This window comes from Calypte anna, chromosome 13, assembly GCF_003957555.1.
Source record: "Calypte anna isolate BGI_N300 chromosome 13, bCalAnn1_v1.p, whole genome shotgun sequence".
Lineage (NCBI taxonomy): Eukaryota > Metazoa > Chordata > Aves > Apodiformes > Trochilidae > Calypte > Calypte anna.
The window spans coordinates 10,615,309-10,630,756 of NC_044259.1; the positions used below are offsets into that span (position 1 = coordinate 10,615,309).

The 15,448-nt window shown below is 44.4% G+C and overlaps 1 protein-coding gene across 2 annotated transcripts in view; it reads right to left on the bottom strand.

Moving 5' to 3' along the window:
• Positions 1-7,948, bottom strand: part of RASGEF1C (RasGEF domain family member 1C) — a 69,758-nt gene extending 61,810 nt beyond the window's left edge. Inside the window, exon 1 of one of the 2 annotated variants that reach the window (XM_008502033.2) lies at positions 7,686-7,948. The gene's annotated coding sequence lies outside the window, so the exon portion shown is untranslated. The remainder of the gene's footprint in view (positions 1-7,685) is intronic. The other variant, XM_030459337.1, reaches the window with a different exon arrangement.
• Between the last annotated feature and the right edge of the window lie 7,500 nt (positions 7,949-15,448).

Here is a 15,448-nt window from a genome sequence, read left to right on the forward strand (position 1 = left end):
TCAGGCCTTAGTATTTGCTAATATTTCTGCTGAAATTGGCATTTAATGCACAATCCAACTCCCATTAATGAGAAAGGAACACCACCCATTTTCTTTAATGTTGTTGAATGAAGTGGTGGCAGTTAGCTTCAGATCAGGAAAAATCAAACATTTGGACCACTTAATCTTACTGACTGCATTCTATCTGCTATGAAAACTTCAATTCTAGGTGTTGACAAGTAGAAATCCACCTCTCATTCACTTGGGTGTAATTCAGAAGTAATTCAGGGTAGCTCCAGGAATGTAAATACGAAGTGACAGGGGAATCCAGCCTACTATTCCTATCACATATTTCATGCTTCTATTTCACAGTAATATCCCAAGTTAAGCTGCTTATTAGATGGGCACATTCTCCTAACCACAGCCAGACTTATATTTTATGCTGGGCTCACCATCAGGACTGACTCCCCTTTAATCATAATTCTGCTGTCATTTGTGGTTCCACTTAGGAAGGTCCTTGCTGTAACACACAAACTGGACAGCTGTTAGCACTGCTATACCCCAGAAGAGAAAGGTTTGTGAATAATGCCACAAGAAAGACTTAGTTGTAACCATCCCTACGTACACAAAGCTCTTGCACATTTTCCTAACAATCTATACCCTCAAATACTTCTGCTGGACTACACAATGCTGGGGTACAAGCTTCTAACCCACATAACACCAGCTTACAAATAATGATCTTCTTGAAATGACCCAATAATAGGTAATAACTGTAGCATAACAAACAAAAAAGTTGTTGCACAGGTTTTTCATGATGAAATGAAGAGACTAAGGTTTTATAAGCAGAATCACTAATGGACATACAGTTCTCATGTGATCTATTTATTGTTTTAAAATGCCTGCTATCAGACAATGAAGTTATCCTAAAGAACAAAGCCAACCCCAAATCAGCAATTTCCAAATGCACAATGCAGTCTGTCAGCTTCTGAATTAAATGCTTTATAGATGTTTGTGTACATTTATAAATTTACTACACCACATTAAGAAATAAGACAACTACAAACGAGGAGCTGGTGCTCTCCCAGTTACATACCCTGTGCAATGACATCTACCAGGGCTTAGCCAGTCCCACACCCAACTTCTCACTTGGGAGACAGACAGAAGGATCCAAATCACCTCCAGAGCTGAGTAACCATTCAGTAACTCCTTTACAAAACTTGTATTGCTGGTGTTTTGAAGCAATATACACTGAACATCTGAAATGCTTTTTAATGTATACACATGCCTGGAAAAACAGCACAAATCCTGTGCCTGATGTGCAACACGAGTACGTGAGGCTTGAGCAGGCAGTCTCTCCAAAGAGGCTGAAAGGATCTGAAATCTCTCCTCTCTCCAGCTTGGCACAGCAGCAAAGCCCAGGTGACCAGGCTTCCCATGGGATGGGATGTTTACACATCCATTGGAACATACCATCCATACGTGTTCAAAATCACTGCAATCAGGAAATGAGCCATGAAATATGTGGCAGCACATAATATGTTTCATAGCTCAAATTAGAATCTTTGGAATTTCACAGCCAGACACTTTTAAATAGGTCAAAAATGCAGTAATCACACTTAATGATGGCACTGTGATATGCACTGCATCAGAGCTCTGAGTGAGGAAACCTGAGCTGAATGGATATGAACTCCTGGCACATTCAGAAAAGCATGCAATGAACCTCAAGTAATTTTTATACCAGGAACAAAACACATAGCCCAGGTCAGAGGGTTTTTTTTTTTTTTTTTGCTTTTGGTCCTGCTCTTCAGAAATGAGCTGTGAGATTCCATATGATCACACAGACCAAATGCTGTGCCTCTCCATCTTCCTTTCAGTTGGCACTGAAGATTAGCAAAGGCTCTGGATTTCACCACTTACAAATAATGAGCATTTAGAGGTGAAAAGAAAGCCTTCCCCAGCTGAAGAACATGGTTTATTACTGTACTTGCCTGTGCACATTTCAGTCCAGGTAGGCAGAGCTGAGAGATATTCCTGGTATCAGCATTTTGATTTCTTTTAAAGAAGAGACTAAGAATCCACAGATGAATCACAGTCATCTCCTAGGCTCCAAACCAGGGAAACTCATCACAATTTTCCTAAGTTTAGACACATGCTTATGTTCTCTACACTTGAATGAGGTACAATAAACCTGATGTAAAAATTGGGGAAAGAATGAGAATTTTCAGCAAAATAGACAGCCACTGCTAATTAATCCTCTCAAGCTGCATAACTAAAGGTAAACTAAAAAAAAAAAAATAAACCAGCTATATTCTGTGGAAACAAAGTCAATGTTTGTCTACTGTGAAAGTACAAAGTCAGCAGGGGAGACTGCTTGGAAGCTTATAAGAAAGCAGGAGAGAAATGTTTTTTTTGTTTCTTTTTTCCTCCAAACTTGGCTTCTTCTAAAAAACAAAGCAAAGCAAAAGATGAAAGGCCTTCTCTTCTGAAGCCAAAGATGAAGAATACAAAGAATATTAATGACTAACAAGTCTGTCTGCAAATGCCATGAGCTTAGCTGTAGTAAGGACAAAAAGGAAGAAAAGCACAGCTATTAACTAATGAAGTTTCTGATTTAACAAGCAGTGATGAAGTCTGATTGGGTCATTTATGGAAGGGAGCATTAGTTCAGAAGAACACAGGTTCCTTAGAGAGGATAAAAGGAAAGAGGGAAAGCTGCCATTATATGCATGTGAAAGCTCAGGATGGTTGTGTTTCATTCACAAAACACATAAAGGTGGTAAATTCCCAATTAGGGCTGGTCTGTCCCTCACACAGGTTTGTGCAGCCAGGTACATCAGGCAGCTATCCCACAGGGAACTCAGGAATTGATCCAAATTTGTCACTTGCCTTATAACACAAAACACGGGATTTTGATGAACAGCATTTCTCAAAGGAAAACTTCAAAACACAGGGAATCTTGCTTTTGTCACAGTTCCTGTATCAGCACCAACCTCCCTGGCCACAGCAACTTCCTCAGACCCCAGCACCCCACAGTGGTCCAGGAGGGTCTTAGTGATGCAGGGCAAAGCAGCAAAGGAGGCAGGTGTGAGCCTCTCACCTCAGCACTGCCCTTGGAGCAAAGCCTGTGAGATCAGCACAAGGCACATTTGTCTGTGTTTGAAGTCTGCCTGTTCTCTTCTGAAAATTCTTCAAACTTCAGGAAATGAAGCAAAACAAAACCAGGCAAAAAACTCCAACAACTTGGGAGCCAAAAGTGATGCTACGCAAACTTCAGATTTGGAAACTGATTCATTTGCCAGCTCAGAGGCACACACACCTAGTGTGTCTATATTTAAATGTGTGGACTCAGGCTCTCTGTGCTCTAGAGGCATGTGGAGTATTTTTAAATCATCAAGAAGTCAAGATTCACTGCAATTACAGGAGAGAAGATGGATAAATCCCTCTTTCTCTAAGCTGCAACTGTTCAGGTTACAGAAGCTTAGACACAGCAGCTCTCTTTGCAACATCCATCAAGGCTGAGAGCCAGTAGAGGTACAATATTTTCTGACAGGCTTTCCTGTGACAGGCCACTAGTCACTGCTGCAGACAGACTGGATTTTGGATTGGAGTCTGATCCAGCAGAGGAGTCTTTGTGTTGAGATGGAAATCTGGGGAGGGTTCTGATCATGTGAAAGATTGCAATGTTTAAGCAAATGCTGCCTTACAGAGCTGGGGATTAAAGGTTTCTAGTCCAATGCCCAGCTCCATCAACAACCTGCAGTGGTCTCAGCAGATCACCCAACTTTCAGCGGTCTCAGCAGATCACCCAACTTTCAGCATCTCCATCTGGAAAAATGGGGATAACAACATGTCACAGGAGTATCACCAAAGTTTGTTAAAGCCTGTAAGCACTTTGGAGATAAGGAACATCAAACCAGCAGTTCACAGAGGGATTTGGGGCACAGACAGATATAAGTCCAAGTCCAAAGTACTCATATCTTATATTCCACTTAGACAAGCAGAGCAGCAGAGCAGCTCCCTGCATTTAGTGGCTGTGGGCTCCATACTGAGCACTCTGCCTTTGATCCAAAAAACGAGTCCAAAGAGAATATTCATACGTTTAACATTAATCATATGCTTAAATCCTCTGAATCTATAAAGAGGGTAAAAGAGAAAAGTCTCCCCAGCTCCAAACCAAACACAAATTCCCACAAGTTACATTTAGGACATAAGCAAACATTGGACTAGCAAAGGCCTTTGCTACACACCTGCTAAGCTTCTGCATCCCTGGAGAAACTGGCAGGTGGGAAAAGTGTCTGAAGTGAGTTTGCTTAGACAAAACATTTCTAACATAAGCAATGTGATGCTACGAGAAAGAAGAACCCCAGAGTATTGACCTATTGTTCCAAAGGCAAAGTAGACCTTGAGCAAGGAAATGAAAAAAAAAAAAAAGAATAAATGAAGTTTACTAACAAACTCACCACACAAGTTAAAACTTAAGGTTATGAATTCATCTGATACTAGTAATCTATTCAGTTATTATCTGTCTACTGTGAGAGAACAGGTCTTCCCTGGCAGACAGGCCACTAAGACCTCACAAACACCATGTGCCTTGCTGTTGATGGCTCTCTTTAGACACACCCCCCACCCCCCTTAAAGCTTTGTTCATTTTGAGCACACACTGCCCTCTCTCATTTTACCTCCCTGAAATACCAAGCTTGTTTTTACACCCTACTAAGCTCCTGGACCTAGCTAATGGCTTGGGACAATGAGTCTCCTGTCCTTGCTGGCCAGGGTGTCCAAAATTCTCTGCTCCGGCATCAACCTCTCCTTGACCCATTCCCTGCAGGTGCATCAAGTTAGTGGAGCAAGAACACAATGCTCCTTCTGCAGGTGAACTCAGCAGGTCAAGAGCAGGTACCTGTCACATTAGGGTGCACTGAGCTCCACGTGGCCATGGACACACTCCTGCAGAGAAGAGATTGCTTCAAATTACACCTGTGCCTGCAGCATGGACATATCCCTGGCCAGAGCAGCATCTGCAGCATTGCTGCTTTCCAGAGAGGATTTTCAAAACTCTGGTAAACAAGGACATATAGCAAGAAAAGCCTCAGGCAATTAAAGGACCACTCTCCAGAGCCTGATTGCCTTAACAGATCTGTAAATACTATCCAGCTTACTCACAGCAACATCCCCCTTTGCCAGCAATGAGAAAAGCACAAATCACTCTCACCAGAGTAAATCGCCCAAGATGCTAAATACGGCTGCTAATTATTTCAGAGGATTTTAAAAGAATCCTTTAAGAATATTGTCCTCAATTTTGATTAAATAACACTTGAAATCCTTTCAACTGAACAAACATCATTAGGTAAGCTGACTTGGTGGTGTAACAGAAATGTTCTCAACTAACAGTTTCTTGTGAAGTCTGCTGCATTTTAACTGCACATCACCTGACGAAGTAGAGGGAACCATCTCAAGCACACCTGACAAAGGGTTAACAAGGTAATTATTTTTCTTGGTTGGCTGAATTGGAACTATACAAAATATTGTGCCTCAGAGGAGGCTGAAGCATTTCCCTACCTTCACCTGCCGTAAACCGAGGACCATGAGGGATGGAATTACATCACTGGGGGAGGCTGTAAGAAGCCCAAGGGAAGTTAACACAGTGGTAGAAATGCTGCTTTTGTTTGTCTGCCTCCTTTGCTAAACAATTCCCAGTCCCAAGGTTGTAAGTACCACTAAACAACATGAAGCTCACTGCTATTGCAGCTCATCAGCAGGAGCTGGCAAGACACCCCCTGACTGAGAGAAATATCTGAAGAGGACTGAATGACCCAGAAGATGCCACTGTGAATTTCCTTCTTACTATTTTCCTGGAAGAACAAGCACTGGACCTTGTGCAAGGCATAAATCCAAGCCTGTGAAGTCCCAGAGCATCTCTGACAAGCCAAGACCTCTTTGACATCTCTGGTGCCTTCACTTTGTTCTTTGCCTCCCCTAATATTGCCCTGGAGGACAGCTCTAACAAACCTCCATTACCAGGAACTTTCCCCTGGCTAGAGCCTCGATTCCTCCTTTGCTCTCCCCATTTCCCTGCTGTAATCTATAAATAGCCAGAGGGTAGCAAATAAATGCACTCCCCATCCTCACTCCTTTACACAGTCATCCTTTCCCATCCCAGACAGGCAGTCCACTCCTCTTCCCATCCCTAACAAAATAAGTGGGAGTCCTGGAGAGCAGAGCACCAGCAAGTTGCATCTGTCAGTGCTAAGGAGGGCAGAGACATCTCTAGGCAGGAGGTGCCATTGACTGCACTACAGAGCACAGGTATCCCACAGCTGGAATAAACCTTTGTGCTTTACTGGTTTAAGAGTAATAAATTCCAGTCTAATTTCCTTCTGATCTACAGCTCTAACTCCAGAGCGTCTCCCATTAAGTCAATTACCAGTTTGATGTCACTGGTTTTTAGTCTCAAATGTGGAGCCCATGAAGTTACTAAAACAATGACAATCCTTTGATCTGTGAAACACTTGCCCAGGAAATTTCTTCTGTGGAATATAAGTGTCAGTATTTTAGGTTTCAGTAACAACACAGGATGAGCCACCTCCACTCAGAAAACACAGAGGCGAGGAACTGCATTAAAAGAGCATTAAGCCTGGAGAACACAAGCTGGACACAAATGGTTCTACCTCTGCACTTCTCTTTTCCTCCTCCCAGTGATTCATGTTGTGCCAGAGCATTGCTGGGGGACTAGTGCCCAGCATGGGTTCTCACAGAAGCCACAAAACCCCCCAAGCTATGCAGTGTCACCCAGAAATACCCTGGGAATTAAAGGCACCACTGACAGGGAGTGTACAGCTGCTCCCATCCTGTTAATTAGGTGCCACGGACACGCGTGTGCTGTAAGCACATCTTTGACATAACAGAGCATGACAATTTCTCCTTAGTCACAGAAACGCAGAGCATACAAATAAACCTGAACACTGAAACCATTTCATTGTTTGGGCGAATATGCACATTGCACCTGTTACAACCAAGGCACTGCCTAGATGCCTTGGAGCTGATTATTTCAGCTTCTAACGAGCCCGTCTGTCCTGGAAGACTGTTAAATTCCAGGAGTAAATAAAGGACAACAAAAATAAAGCACAACAAAATTATTTTACTAAAAGAAATCATTGCCGAATATTCAGAGAGAGGTCTTTAAACCTAAGGTAAAGAAAACCGTCCTCAAACCGACGTTTTTCCCTGAGCTTCTTACAACCGCTGAGTCAGTGTAAATTAAATTTAGCTGAAAGAAAATAACTCCAAGACTGATATTGCTAAAGTCCTACCCTGAAACAAATGCTTGGGAGTCAATCGCACCCCCCCAGCCCAGGACTTCTAGCAGAGAGGAAGGCAGAACACAACCAAAGCAGTTCCCCCAAACCCCATCCCGGCAGGAGCGAGCAACCCGCCGAGCCGACGCTCTCGCAGCTCCCGCAGGCAGCCGGAGCCGCGCCGCAGGGAGCAGGTGGCGGAGCCGGGAGGAGACTCGGTCCGCGCAGCCCAGCCCCGGCGCCAGCCGGGCCCCCGCCGACAACACGCGTGGGGCGCCGGGGGATTTTTACGCCCGAGGGAATGAAACGAAGAAGCGCGGCAGAGGGAGGCAGCATCCCCGGCTGCGGCAGCGCCGGCCGGCAGGGTGCCGGGGGAGGGGACAGGACCGGGACCGGACCGGCGGGACTCACCGAGCTACGCGCGCCTGCTGCCCCCGCTGCCGTCCATGAGGGCGGCGGGGGGACGGGAGCCCGCTGAGGCCGAGAGCCACCCCAGGATCCGCCGCATCTGCCCGATGCCGCCGCCGCGGAGGAGAAGGAGGAGAAGAAGGAGGAGGAGGAAGCGAAGCCCGCGCCGCCCCGAGCCCCCGCACAGCCCGGCCGCAGAGCGCCGCCTGCCCGCCGAGCCCGGGATGGGACCGGCGGCGGAACGGGGGGGGCCCGGAGCGGGGGCAGGTGCAGCCCCCGGGGTGGTCGGGGAGGTGCAGCGGGCGGAGCGGGATCGGCGGCCCAGCGCGGTGAAGAGAAAGAGTGGAGGAGCTGGAAGCGCCTGTGCGTAATATGGCCAGGCGTGAATCCCCCCCGCCAGGGCTTTTAATGAAGTACAGATGTTCCCTAATATAATTATCTCGTCCTCTTCCTGACAATTGGCTTTGGCAGTCGCGCTGATCGAAATCCCCTCCCTCGGCAGCGGAGAGCTTGGGCCTCCGGCTCAAACCGTGGCCGGACCCTGCCCTGCGGACCCGCAGCCCCACAAACCCTGGACCCCACTGCTGTAAACCCCACATTGAGAGACCTCTGACTTCAATGGAAGATTTCGATTCACAGCAGGTGAAGATAAGGAGTGACATTTAATTACTTATTTCTTGAAGTGCAAGTCCTTAGCAAAATTACTGGGCCCCTTGTAGGAAAGGAGGACAAAACATCCCCATTTTACAAATAAAAGGACATCACAAACGTTGAGGCAAGGCTGTGTTATTGAACAGGAGCACAGCACTGCTGTAGGGTGGCAACAGAGGATATACAGGATGGATGAGCTGGACCACCACCCCCTGTCTGCTACTCCTTCACTCTACCTGTGCTCTCAGGGGCCAGGTGAGCTGCAGCTGGTTAAACCACTCCACTTCTCCCCACTTTGGTTCCTCTGTAGAGAAATTGCCAATGAGGACACGCTAATACAAGCCGGATGTGTGGGTATTTTATGCGTGTAGGTGGGAAATGGATCAAGCCCACAAACTCATCTTGCAGAGGACAAGCAGCCAACACCAGGTTATGATTTCTAGTCCCTACAGGCCCCAGACCAGACTTCTTCCTCCTGATGACTCAAAGCTGATACGTGGCTGTGCCATGCCTGCTGATACCTGGGCACTATGAGGAGTGTAAATACTTCAGATAAGCAGGATTGGGATAGTCTCCTAGCCCAGGGTTGTGGAGGGGAGTGGCAGTCAGCCTGAACATCTGTACATCTCTCCATATGCCAGCCCAGGCAGCAAGCATCTAAGGGGTTATGCATTCCTGAGCATTAACACAAAATGCAGGTGGGAAATGAGCCCCCTAACCCTGAAAAGAAAGCTCGTCCTGCCCCCTCCTCTTGCTCAGTCCAGGATCTCAATCTTCACCTTCTATCAGCTTCTTGTAGTTCTCTGTGAAGGCAAGGGCTACGGTCCTTTCAAGAAACAACCAACTTGTTAGCTCAGTCCCACAACAGTGTCATGTTTCCAAGGTACCAAGGTAACCCCCCCATAGACTGAGAATCACTTTGTACCTATGCAAAGGGTAAAGGTGTAGCCCTACCCAGACACTGGAGCTACATCAGCATTAATTCTGGCCTCAAGCCCATGCTCCAAGCCTCCCCCTTGCAGGTTTTTCCTCTGGAACAAAATTAGCAAGCTGAGATCCAAGAGGGTGACTCTGCATGCTGAACTGCCTACACTGACACAGCCTTCTGCACCAGGATCTCTGCCTTTTCCTCAGCAGGAACAGCAAAATGCTCCTTGTTTTTACAACTGTGGCCTACAGATTTCTGAGGGACACAAGAAGACCGGGGGTTTTGCAAGCTGTGTATGCCACAGGGCATCCTTGGTTTGCCTTTGATTGGGTCCCTTCAGGATTTTGCTTACCCTCTAATACCCCCATGGCTGCTAAGAAGACAGGAAAGCCTACACGATCACAGAGACAGAAGTGATGCTTTGTCTTCAAGCCACTATTTTTCATATGCTTTCTTTCTGTTCTTTCAGTTGGGATCCCCAGAGAGGGAAGGCACAGGGAAGGTATAACATCAGAGGCAGCTGTGCACATTCCTGGAGCACAGATGCTGCTGCCACAGATGGCTTAGGAGGCAGGACAAGGATAAAGAAGCTTTCTTCCAGTTCCACTTCAGCCATGGTAGTCTTTTTTTAGAAGGTTATAAATATAGAAGAGGTGAGAGAAACACAAAATCAACATGACCTGGAACAATATGACTCCAGAGGACAGGCAGCCTGGCAGCCTGACTCTGCATTTTCTCTCTTAAGGTTTTTTGTCTCTTAAGATCTTTCCTCTAAATGTTAAGATTTTTTCAGTCGAAAGACCCACCATAATTACAGGCTATCACTCAGGCTACCCAATCATCCTCTAAAACCAACACAGAAGTAAGTTCAGAGAATTGACTAGTTTAGTTTTATCTCAAGGAGAGATGCAGAAAAACATTCACTCTAAATGGGGGAGTCCACCAGTTTGTGAGCTCTTGAATGAAGATACAAGCAGTCTGGCACACTTACCTATTGGCAACATCCTTGTTTTTCTTAGGCTTCATGGACCTTTCAGCAGGAACCTTCTCCTCCCACCAGTTCCACAGATCAGTAGTTTTCAGCTGTCTCTCACCGACTCAGGTTTTCTACTGTCTTTCCAGGTGCTAAGTTGATAAGTGTTTGATTTCTAAGGATCAGCTTTGTCAAAAGAAAGAGGAACAGTATCCCTGCTCCTCTCTGGCCCCTCTTCTATTTCCCGTCCTCCACTGGTTATTAAAGGTGGATGGTTCAGAGCTGGCTGCAACTTGGTTCTTAAATATTCCAGGGTAATCTTCAGGCTCTGCTGATTTCAGTGTATATTTGTGTCTATGCCCCTCTGCAAGTAGGTACATGTTTCCTGAAGCTGTTCTCCTGGAAGTAGAAAACAAGGAAGCTTACTGTAGAATTCAACCAGTAATAGCTCAATCATTTATTTTGTTCTTTATTTCCTTCCATTTTAAGAATAAAATCATTCTTAAGGGAAACCAGGTAACATAACTGTTTGATCCTGAGCAAATAAGAACACTACCTTTTTTTTCCCCTGGTATAAAGCACCTGTCCAACATTTTATTAACTATGCTAATTGCATTAAGCATCCTGCTGTGTTGAACAGTCCTCAGCTGCTAATTCCCAAATCACTATAGTTTAGTTGACTGTTAAATGAGAAAAATTGATATCCAGGAAAAAAAAAAAAAAAAAAGGCATTTAAACCAACTGTGGCAAGCAACTGATTGTACGGTTCTGAATTTTGATCAGCTCCAACCAGTGATCATATTTTATGAACTACTGGAAGATGATATTAGGTCTCATGATAAATGTGACACATTGCTGAGCTGTATGGATACAAGTAAGATTGATCTCACATGTTCAGACATTTATGCAAACAAGAAAAATTAGGTTTCCATATGTGAATATTTTATGCAGATTTTAATGCAGATAATTTGTATCTGCTCTTTCATTTTGTTACCTGTAGTATTACATAGGAACATAATCATAATCTGAATTTACATACACAAATTACTGGAAGGTCTGGATCTGGTGCACTGGGGAGTAATTTCTGGCTGGAAACATTAGCAATGTGATAACTATTTAGACAACCATATGAAATGAAATAAGCACTTGTCAAAGGAAAAAATACATTGTTATGAAAACTGAAATTGGTATAGTCTCAAATAAAAGCACAGTCTGTGAAGAAGTATTAATCAAAAATTCTCTCCTGCCACTCTCCTGCCTTAACTGCTTGTCTTGTTTCTTTCCTTCTTTTCCTGAGGTGAAATCCTGCCATTTGGAAGGAGAGAGCTGGGGAGTAGTCAAAAAACAGTAGTCAAAACCTTAAGAAGAAAAACCTGCTTACAAAGTACCAGGAGAAGCAGCAAGGTTAGAGGGGACGTGGAAGAAGAGGCAGCTGTTCTGTACCCACTATCAGGCTGTGGTTTTCAGAGGACATGTATCCACATTTTCCATTTTTAAGAATCACAAGGGCCTTTTGACTATGGTTTTGTGAAAGGAATATTAATTCTGCCTTTTCTAACTCGGTCACCAGGGAACCCATTCTACAGCCAACCAGAAGAAAACTATATGGAAGGAAGCAGAAAAAATTTAAAAGAAACCAGTCAAGTTACTGCTAATCCTATTAATTTCTATATGTTGTTTATAATTAGTCTGTTTAAAATTTAATTTCCTTTCTTCAATAAAGACAATATCTCTTCAGGACTCGCACCCTGTCCATTTTATTTGTGACAGACAATAGAGACAGATACCAATTACTCAGCTGTTATTTAGCAGGTACTCCAAAGTACTTTGATGCAGCAGCACTGTAAATTCTCAGTAAAAGCTAATTGTCTCTTTTAAAATAAGTTTTAATGAGACATCTGGAAGAATGAAGAAATATCACAAACCCAGAGAAAGCTTGTATTTTTGAGTTGGTCTCCCAGTCCCTCCTTATTTCTGTCTTCCTACAAAAGGACTCTTTGGTAGCACACAAAGGTACAGCCCCTTATCTTCATCCAGCTGTGTGATGGTGTTCTCTGTCCCATTGTAACCCACTTCCCATGGGGAAGATGATGGTAGATTCCATAAAACATGGTGGAAGAATCCAGAGAGAAGAGGCCTCTGGTTCTTGGATGTTCCACATCTCCATCCATTCTCTGTCCCCAGGTAACCAAGTCACGTTTCCTTTCTTGCCAGCAGGCTGTAGTGGGAAGAGTAGGGTTGTTGCTTCTCATTGTTTGACAGGGAAAAAGGTGACAAAAGGGATTTATTTTCTTCATCAGAAGCTGAACTGCATACTTCTCCACGAAAGGAAAGATGTCCTCTAACAGTCACAAATTTGTTTTCCTTCGTTAAGATGGATGCACACCCTCTTGATTCTCACTCACACTGCTTAGTGTTAACACTAACACTAAATGCTAACTTGAACATACACAATTTATTGGCTAAGCATTGGAGTTCCAGTAAGACAACAGTGCCCAAATCTCTCTCAGCAGTTTGGCATCAGGAAGTCATTGACACAGCATCCCTTCGATCTCTGCTGCTGTAATGGCCTGAAGAGAAACAAGCAGGCTCCAAGGCAGCTGTTAACCAAACCATACAAGTAGCTCATAGATCAAACCCAGCACTGCAAAGTGCACCCAGGAGAAAGAGTGCTGGACATTGAGGGATAGATGTGGTTTGTTCTCAGTTTAATTAGAAAGGTACCTATAGTGACATATTGCCTATGTTTTCACTAAGGGATTTATCAAAAATTGAAAGGCACAGCCAGGAAGCCATGTGATTTCACTAAGATATTCCCCTCTCAATTTTGGTAAATATTTGTGCTCATTTTTACCAGGTAGGCATGTCATAGGGAAGGTGGAGCTGGTCCACAGCCACCACAGGACTTATCATTCCAAGAGCAGCATCTCCACTTGCCCCCAGGGGCAATGTCTGAGCTCCTCACGGGGGGGGGGGGTTAAGCCCATCGTTTTCACCCCTCATTTGATGTGACAGTCTCTGCCTTTAGGTGTGGCATCTTAATAAGAATCTGGCAAACAGTCAGGTCTAGGGGAAGACCTAAAAGTTTCAGTAGTAGCTTTAGAGCAGCTGTGGATGCTGGTTCCTCATAGCTGGGCACAGACAACAGATGTGCACCTTTGGTTAGCACTGGCCTGCCCAGAGGCTGCAGCCATCACTCACTGCTTCCAGCTGGGGAGAACTGTGGCCCAAGCTCAGTATCTTTGATGCTTAACAGTATAATGACTTTTAATGCTATTACTATGCCAACAAACTGGTTGCTTCTTTTGCATGTATCTTATCTGCTTAATTCAAAAAGGAGCTTTGCATATGTGGAGTACTGGGATAAGGGGCTTGTTGATTCCAGCAGAAGAGCTCTCGAGCCTGTGGTACGGCCGTGGTAGAGTGCCTAGCACAAACACTCAAGAGTTTCATCCTGCTCAGTTGCAAAACTCCCCTTGAATTTTCCTGCTTCTGGGAAAGGTCTAAGGGTGAGGTGAGCTGGGTTCTTCCAGAGAAAGCTGCCAAAGATGCTGGATTTGTTTGAAGCAAAGGACTCAGGGTCATGTTGCGACCATGGGGTCGGGGAGAGCATCACTTTTGGGAAATGAGCACTGATGGACTGAATCTACTACTACTGAGAAAAAAATAATTAAAGTCCCATAGCATTTAAGAGCCCTTTGTTGGTGGTGAAGATTATAAGATCTCCAGAAAACTTACGTTCTCACTGAAAACCCATTTTCAGGCTATTTTTACCCTTACTGTATTCCATCTCTTTTTCTAAGACAGATTTTTTCACCACAGATGAGATCTCAATTTCTTCCCAGACTTGTACAATGGTGTAGTTGAAGAGGGTGACAACAAAAAGCTTCTTCTCAAACTACCACACAAAAGACTTCAGTCAGGATATTTACAATAAATACAGGCACCAAGTGAGAGGACTCACATTTTCTGGCAGTGTTGCTTTACACAGTGTTTTCTCTGGAAGGAATCTATTACATCAGTGGCTTTGGGAATGTATATTGAGATGGTTTAATCAGAGTTGAAAATCACAGTACAGAAAGGGGCTTCAGTTCTTCTGGCTGGACACAACGTACCCAATTCGGGAGACACTAAGGAATTTCACTGATACCAGACACACTCTTTAGCTCTCCTCTGTCCAGCATTAAAATGTCTGGTGGCAGAATTAGGGCCCTGATTCACCAATAAAGCACATGCTAAACTTTAATTTCTTCAATTAGACTTAAATACAAGCTGTCAGCTGAGACTATGCCACAATACCCACTGAAATCACAGCACTGTTCAACAGGTAATTTGCTTTGGCCAGTGAATCCTACTGTAGATAAAGGTTATGTCAAGTGTCCTGTACTCCTGTCTGTTGTTTGGATCTCCCTGTCGACTTTATTCTTACATCACTGGGCAGTCTTTCAGGACATAACACTTCCTCCTCATGATATATTTATACAACAGCAAGTACAAATAAGGCTGTAGTTTCTATAGCTCTCACAACACCAGTAATTACAACAGGAATGAATTTAAGCTCAGGCTTTGTTGTCTCCCTAAATGGAGGCTTATATTTTGAGTCCTTATCTTTCTTGTGTTTTCTTCCCTGTGTGAAATGGGTCTTACTCAACCCAACTTGCTTTAGGATCCCCGTGGGACAAATTGTCTGTGGGTAGAATGACATCTATATGAAAGGAACAATATTTAGTGAGGAGTAAAGATTAAAAGGTCTTGAAAACTTCTAAGACTGCAGCTGACATGTTGAGTAATGCCAAGGTTGTGGCAAGATGACAGAAGCCATGTTCCTATGTGGCTTGGGAGATAGGGAAATGCAAAATGTTTCTGCTGTAAGTTAATCTGCTGATAAGAAAGCAAAGCAGTTGTTAATTAGAGAGTAGGTTCAAGGGAACACTCAGCCAAGCCTGTGAAGTTATTGCATCAGTGATCCAGCACGAGGTTTGAAAGGAAGAACCAAACGTGGGCAGGTCACCTGCAGGAGATGGGCCCAAGCCCACTCTGCTCCACCAGTGTCAAACTGGTTGGCAGCAGCAGCAGGGACAGGCTGACAAGAGTAAGTTTCAGGGAAGGCTGGAATCAGCTGCTTAATTGGGTGAGAGTTCCAAGAGAATGATAAAGGTGAATCTAACTCATTATCCAGGGGCAAGTTCCAACACTGCTGGACAAGCTTTTTGC